The sequence below is a fragment of the Notolepis coatsorum genome, assembly GCF_963971535.1.
Source record: "Notolepis coatsorum genome assembly, chromosome: 9".
Lineage (NCBI taxonomy): Eukaryota > Metazoa > Chordata > Actinopteri > Aulopiformes > Paralepididae > Notolepis > Notolepis coatsorum.
In genome coordinates, this window is record NC_140173.1 from 143793736 (window position 1) to 143800370 (window position 6635).

Sequence of the window (6635 nt, forward strand, 5' to 3'; positions counted from 1 at the left end):
ACATTTATTTAACCTTTACTTACCCAGGCAAGCAAGTAAGAACCAATTCTTATTTTATTTATTGTCAAAAGTATGCATGTTGGTTTAATTCAACAACAAGAGATATGTAATGTTAATTTTTACTTTTTTAATGATCATATTTTGCACAGATAATGCTTACATTTAGAAAGCCTTTTGAATGCATCCAGTGAAATTATTAGTTACCTGAAATTATTCAGTTTTTTTGGGGGGAAACCCTGCATATATCGGTATCGGTTGATATCGGTATCGGAAATTAATAGTTGGACAATATCAAAATATCGGTATCGGTAAAAAAGCCAATATCGAGCATCCCTAGTAATAATAACTAGCTAGCCGGTTCTGACTGAGCATCTAGCGGCATTAAAACAAACTGAAATCTGAATGAATAACATTTTTATTTATTTTTTTCATTTCAACCTTTATTTAAAATCCTAAACATCTGAGGTTTCCCTCATTTACAGAAACGACGATTGTACAGTACATAATAAAAACAATATTCACAGACATTTAAACACCAGAGTAAAAGAATTTAAAATGTTTAAAAATCATTTTAAAATATCAACTAAAACAGTTACAGGTATAGTCACACAATGGTCTGAAATCGTACATTTAAACATTCCAAGGGAAGGGAGAACCTCCAATTTTAGCGTGAGTTGAAGGACATGCCATGAGTTAGAGGCATCAAAGGAACATTTTGTAGAGACAATTGCGGTCGGAGCACTATAACCTAAAGGTAGAGTCTGTAATGTTGTAAAACAGCGCCATCTAGGCAAAAGAGCCCCGCTTGGTATTGCACTTTGTTTATCCTTTTTGTTTTGGCCCGGTGTGTGGCAAGGAGTTTAGTAAGTTATTATACTGTGAATTTCTCCAGACCTATCTTGGCAGAGCCAAGAGCAGCCAGCAATAGCAACCCCTCCTCCCCTATCCTCACTGACTCGACTCCAACCCATAGGTGTAGTTTTATATAGGGACGCTATAGGGGGACATGTCCCTACCGCCTGTTATTTTTCTACAACGGAGTTCGGCGATTTGCGAATCTGATTGGCCAGTGTCATTTCTGGTCATGTGACATGCGCGCCCAATCCTGGGGCCGCAAGTTTCTACACGGGTTAGGCTTAGGCGCTCGTTCGAAGTCGGTTAAGGTTAGAGTTTGTCTTAGAGCATGGCGATAGAACGCAGATAGAACGAGCACAGAAAGACTCAGAAGAAGCTTCTATCCCCAGGCCATCAGGCTGCTAAACGAACAATGAATGAACACTACACAACAACAACCACCAAACGCACATAGCACACACATCCACACGCACACACTCACTTTAAACAAACACACTGTAGCACCCACTCCACACACTTTATAGCACACACCCACTTTAAACAAACACACTGTAGCACCCACTCCCCACACTTTATATTTATATTTATTGATGAAGGATTGCACTACAACTCGTACACCTTACTGTAAATTGTACCTAAATTGTACCTCATCCCATTTCTGCTTTGCACTATATAGTACTGTACATTAGTACACTGCATAGTATTGTATATTATATGGTAACTCAGAACATTGTACATATGTCTATACCGAACACTGTGACCTCATTTTCTTCTTCTAAATTACATGCTATACTATGTTATTTGATACTATCTTGTCTAGCACAGTCTCTGGAGCGTAACAGTAAGAAGCATTTTGTATGAAAGTATTCTGTACTTCTGTATGACAACTATTAAAGAAACTTGAAACTTGAACTTGAAACTGATTCCGACGGTTAAGCTTAGGCACTCTTTCGAAGTTGGTTAAGGTTAGAGTTTGTCTTAGAGCATGGTGATAGAACGCCAGGTGCTTTGCAGGCTGTTCGACGCGGAAATGGGCAAAGACACAGCTCGGCGCGCTATTGGGCGCACATGTCACATGACCAGAAACGTCAGTGGCCAATCGGATTCGCAAATCGCCGAACTCCGTTGTAGAAAATATAGACGCGTCCCCCTACCAAAGCCACAGAAACAGAAATGGGTCCTACCAAGAAAATGGCAAAAACGTTTGCATTATATAATTCACAACATTGCGGTCTTATCCGTTGTGAAAGTGTAGGTTGACGCCTGCATCAAGATCAGTAGGCTCTCCTATTATCTGCAATATCCAATCAACAACCTGGACTTTCCTCCCTCCCTCCCTCCCTCCCTCCCTCCCTCCCTCCCTCCCTCCCTCTCTCTCTCTCTCTCTCTCTCTCTCCCTCCCTCCCTCCCTCCCTCCCTCCCTCCCTCCCTCCCTCCTCTCTCTCTCTCTCTCCCTCCCTCCCTCCCTCCCTCTGCCAGTGACTGCCACACAGGCTCTGTCTCAGCCGCCCACTCTTTGGTAAAGTTACTCAGAGGAAATTCTGATTAGCGGGAAAAATAAGTTGGACGTTTTGGATCGATCTGTAATGCGGCAAGTGCACATTCATCAGGATATTCAAATCAAGTTGGGCCTTAACCATAAAATAATGTATAATAGGGTCCCCTCATATCTCTCAAATTATTTTATGTGCTTTAGGGGCACCCACTCCTATGCAACAACGAGGGGCAGTTTAACTGATATCAAACTGTGCATTTTTAGTAGCTCAATGGGGGAAAATACCTTTCGGTACTCTGCAGCCTATGAGTGGAACAAACTGCCAGTGTCCATAAAAATGATTGTCTCAGAAGGAATTTTTTAAAAAGAGATGAAGAAATGGCTTAGTCGCGTATGATGATGATATATGGGGGTGTGCTGTAGACTTTGTGTTTGTTTGTGTTATTGCGTTTATTTTGTATTGTATTTATATGTCTTATTTGTGCATGGTGGATACTAGTCATCTTGTCCATTGTGAGGACCACAATGGAAATAAACCGTAAGGTTTTATTGTGTTTTAAAATCCTCGACGATTTTAGATTATGTGATGGCTGTACATGTGTGTACCGGGTATTGTATGTAATTTTGATTGTCAAATAAATTCAATCAATCAATCAATCAATCATCTGATCGCTCTTTATCGCTCAAAGAAAGACATTCAGCTTCATGCGCACTTTGTACTCTCACATATTAAGTGTCCCTACCTAAGCTCAAATTGAACACACGCCCCCCCTGCTCTAACAACCCACACATCATCAGACCCAAGCAGAACATGTAAAGACAGTGGAATACCAGAGGTCGCCTAGAGGTCGCCGCTGCTTGACGGGATTACAGATTATACCTTTTAAGGAAAATTGACGAGGGGGGAAACCACCACAGACTCGGTGGAAACAACAATGACGGAGACGCAGGCTATAGACCTAGAGCTCTGATCTCAGCCCTCTCCTACTTTGTCAATAGACGTTTTACCAATACACAGGATATATGGTGTAATTATCCCTAGAGTGGGCCGCTGCCCACTCCAAAACATACGTAGACGACCAATGTTCTGCGTGGGTGGGTGGTGGTTGTGCCTCTCGACAACAACAGCCAGCCAGCACCACCAGCACTGAGGCATGATTTCAGGCTTTCAGACTTTCCCCCCCATCGGTACATTTTGTACATGTTACCGGCGTCGTATATATCGTTATGATAATAATGCGTGCAGGATTTCCCAATCTTTTTTCGACCAGTGACACCATATTAAGGTCAGCGTGTGCAGTGCACGTCGTACAACCGCGGGTGCATAAACGTTTGTCGCCTCCGGGGGGAGACGGGGGGGTGCAGCCGCTCTCGTGGTCGTGGGGCTGATCAATGATCAATGACGACTCTCGTCGAGGCTGGAGAGGCTGCCTGGCTTTTCACAGCGGGCCTCTGTGCTGCGTAAAAAGCCATTGCAGCTATTTTGTTACTTTAAAACTAGGGATGTCCGATATTATCGGCCGATATCGGCATTCAAATGTGATATCGGAAAATATCTGTATCTGTTTTCCAAAACTTTTTTTTATTTTTTTTTTATTATTATACATTTCTATAACCTTTATTTACCCAGGCAAGCAAGTAAGAACAAATTCTGATTTTATTTATTGTCAAAAGTATACATAATGTTGTGTTAATTCCACAACAAGAGATATGTAATGTTAATTACCTGAAATTATTCCATTTTTTGGGGGGGGGAAACCCTGCATATATCGGTATCGGTTGATTTCGGTATCGGAAATTAAGAGTTGGACAATATCGGTATATCGGTATCGGTAAAAAAGCCAATATCGAGCATCCCTATTTAAAATATATATATATATTTTTATCCACTTTTTCCTCCCCATTTTCTATTTTTCTCCCATCCCAATTTCGTATTTTCCAATTCTTCCCTCCCCTGTCTTGAACGTTGCTAGACTATATGCCTCCCACTGGTCGGCTGTAGTGAGGACAGAAGCCTTGCATCATGTGTCCCCTCCGGTACACGAGGAGGCAGCCTGTCGCATCTTTTCACCGCAGCAGCTCGAACTCTCAGCGGCGAGGAGTAACGCGTGGGAGGCTCACACTGCCCCCGCTACTTCCTGCTTCCGTCCGTCGCACCGGCGTCACCCAACCGACCTGTAGGAGTCGCTGTCCACAACGTCAAATCCCCACCCACCGGCTTTCCCACCCTCTAACACTTGCCAATTGTGTTTAGTATGAACGACCGGCCAAGCCGGTAGCAACGCCGAGAGCTGGGCTCGAACCCAGCGTCTACTGCGTTAGAGGCGAGCGCCTTGCCCACTGGCGCCAATCAGCCGCCCACTTTAAAATATTTTTAAAATGTGATCGCGATCATTTAGTTTGAGTGGGGATTTGTTCTAGGCGATTTGTTTTTGTGTTCACAACTCCGGAGGCTTTTAGAAGCTCCGATAAACAGGCCTGTTATGTCTGTTTTAATGACGCAAGAAAAAGCTGATCGTGGCCGTAATCTAGCCGGGTTATCATCAGGGGCTATTATGTGCTTTAAAATATCAACAGTATGCATCATGTTTCCACACATTTTGCTCAATACTTTCACAACATGTGGTGTGTAATTGCGCTTTCTTTCCATGTTATTATGAGTAATTCTCTCGGTTATAATAATCTCTACAGTTATTATATGGATACTGATAATTATACATTATGTACAGAATCTGAACAGTATTCTGTTTTGACGTGTGCCACGTTGCCATAAATCGGGGATTATTGCTCAACCTGAGGCGGGTAAATGCAACAGATGTCGGATCAGTGTCTCGTGGAAATTATTTGATCAGATGGGATTTTCTCTCCCTCGCTCCTTCAATGCTAAATAGGTCTCGATTATTGACTTGTATGTAATACTTTATTGGACTTGATCCACTCATTACTAGGCTTAATGTTGATCTGATGCATCTGTTTAATGGGACAGAGGGTAGTTCCACCGTCCAGTACGGCTTCTCTTTAATTATTTATAAAAAAGAATAAATTATTATTATTATTTTTACATTAGACTTCAAGTAAAATTGTGTTCTGTAATCTTCTTTAATCTTCAGGGAAATGGGGACCCCAAAAACTAAATAAACTTTGATAAGATTCCTGGAGATCTTTGTTTGTTGAGAAAATATCACTAGCTCTGTCGTCCTTGTTGAGACTGGTGTATCTCAATGTTGTCGATCTTGGGTACTGGCTAACATGTTTTCAGGAATGGGTAAGCAATGGTATTGTGCCGCCCTCATGGACTGCTTAAATTAAAATTGTAGGCTATATTAACTATTTAATCTCCCCTGAACCCTGTGCTAGGTTCAATAATGCAATTACTGTATGAGTCAGTGTAAAGATATCAAATTCCCCATGCTAGCTCATTTATAATTATAAGACGGAGATGAGTCAGTGTAAATAAATCAATATATCAGCTGCTGTTTTGATAGGGTTAGGGTCTTTACTCTTGGCTACATTTCAAGAATAAACGCAACATTAATTAATACGGACTGTATTGATCTATTTATGACGTGAAATTGATTGAAACCTTTATTTATACTCAGGTGAGCTCTGAGGTGAGGCCACCTCATTTACAGAACTGAGTGTACAACAAGATAAAACAACAAAACAATGTGCAGTGCAATCAGTTAAAAACAACATGAATCATATAGAAATTAAATCGGACATTTAAATTCCGTAAGGGAAGGAAGAACTTCCAACTTTAACTATTATCTTTTTCCCCCCTCCTTTTTCCGATATTTCTCCCATCCCACTGTTAGTCGTTATGCCAATTCCCAATCCCCTTCCTGGTTGTTGCGCACCCCCCCCCTACTGTTGGTCCGGGAGGCCGGAGACTGTCACATGCTTTCCTCCGACCTGCCGGCAGCCAGCCTGGCAGCGCAGATTCTCACCGGGAGAGTGTAACGTGTGGAAGGTCGCACTACCTTTCTCCAGATCCTACCCTCGCTGTGCAGGCGCCCCGACCGAACTGTAGGGGTCGCTGTCCACAACGCCCAGGACCCACCCACGGCTTCCCTCCCCCTAACTCAGCAATGCTGACTCTCCGGGAGTCGAGACCGCAGCAACTTTAACTTTGATTGAATGTCATTCCAGGACATTGGGGCTGCATAGGAAAATGCTGTCCTGCCGAGTCCTGTACTAGTCCGTGGTATGAATCTTGTACCTGACCGATCGGGCTTAAGGGGTTAAGTAATATAATTACTAGGGATGTCCGATATTATCGGCCGAT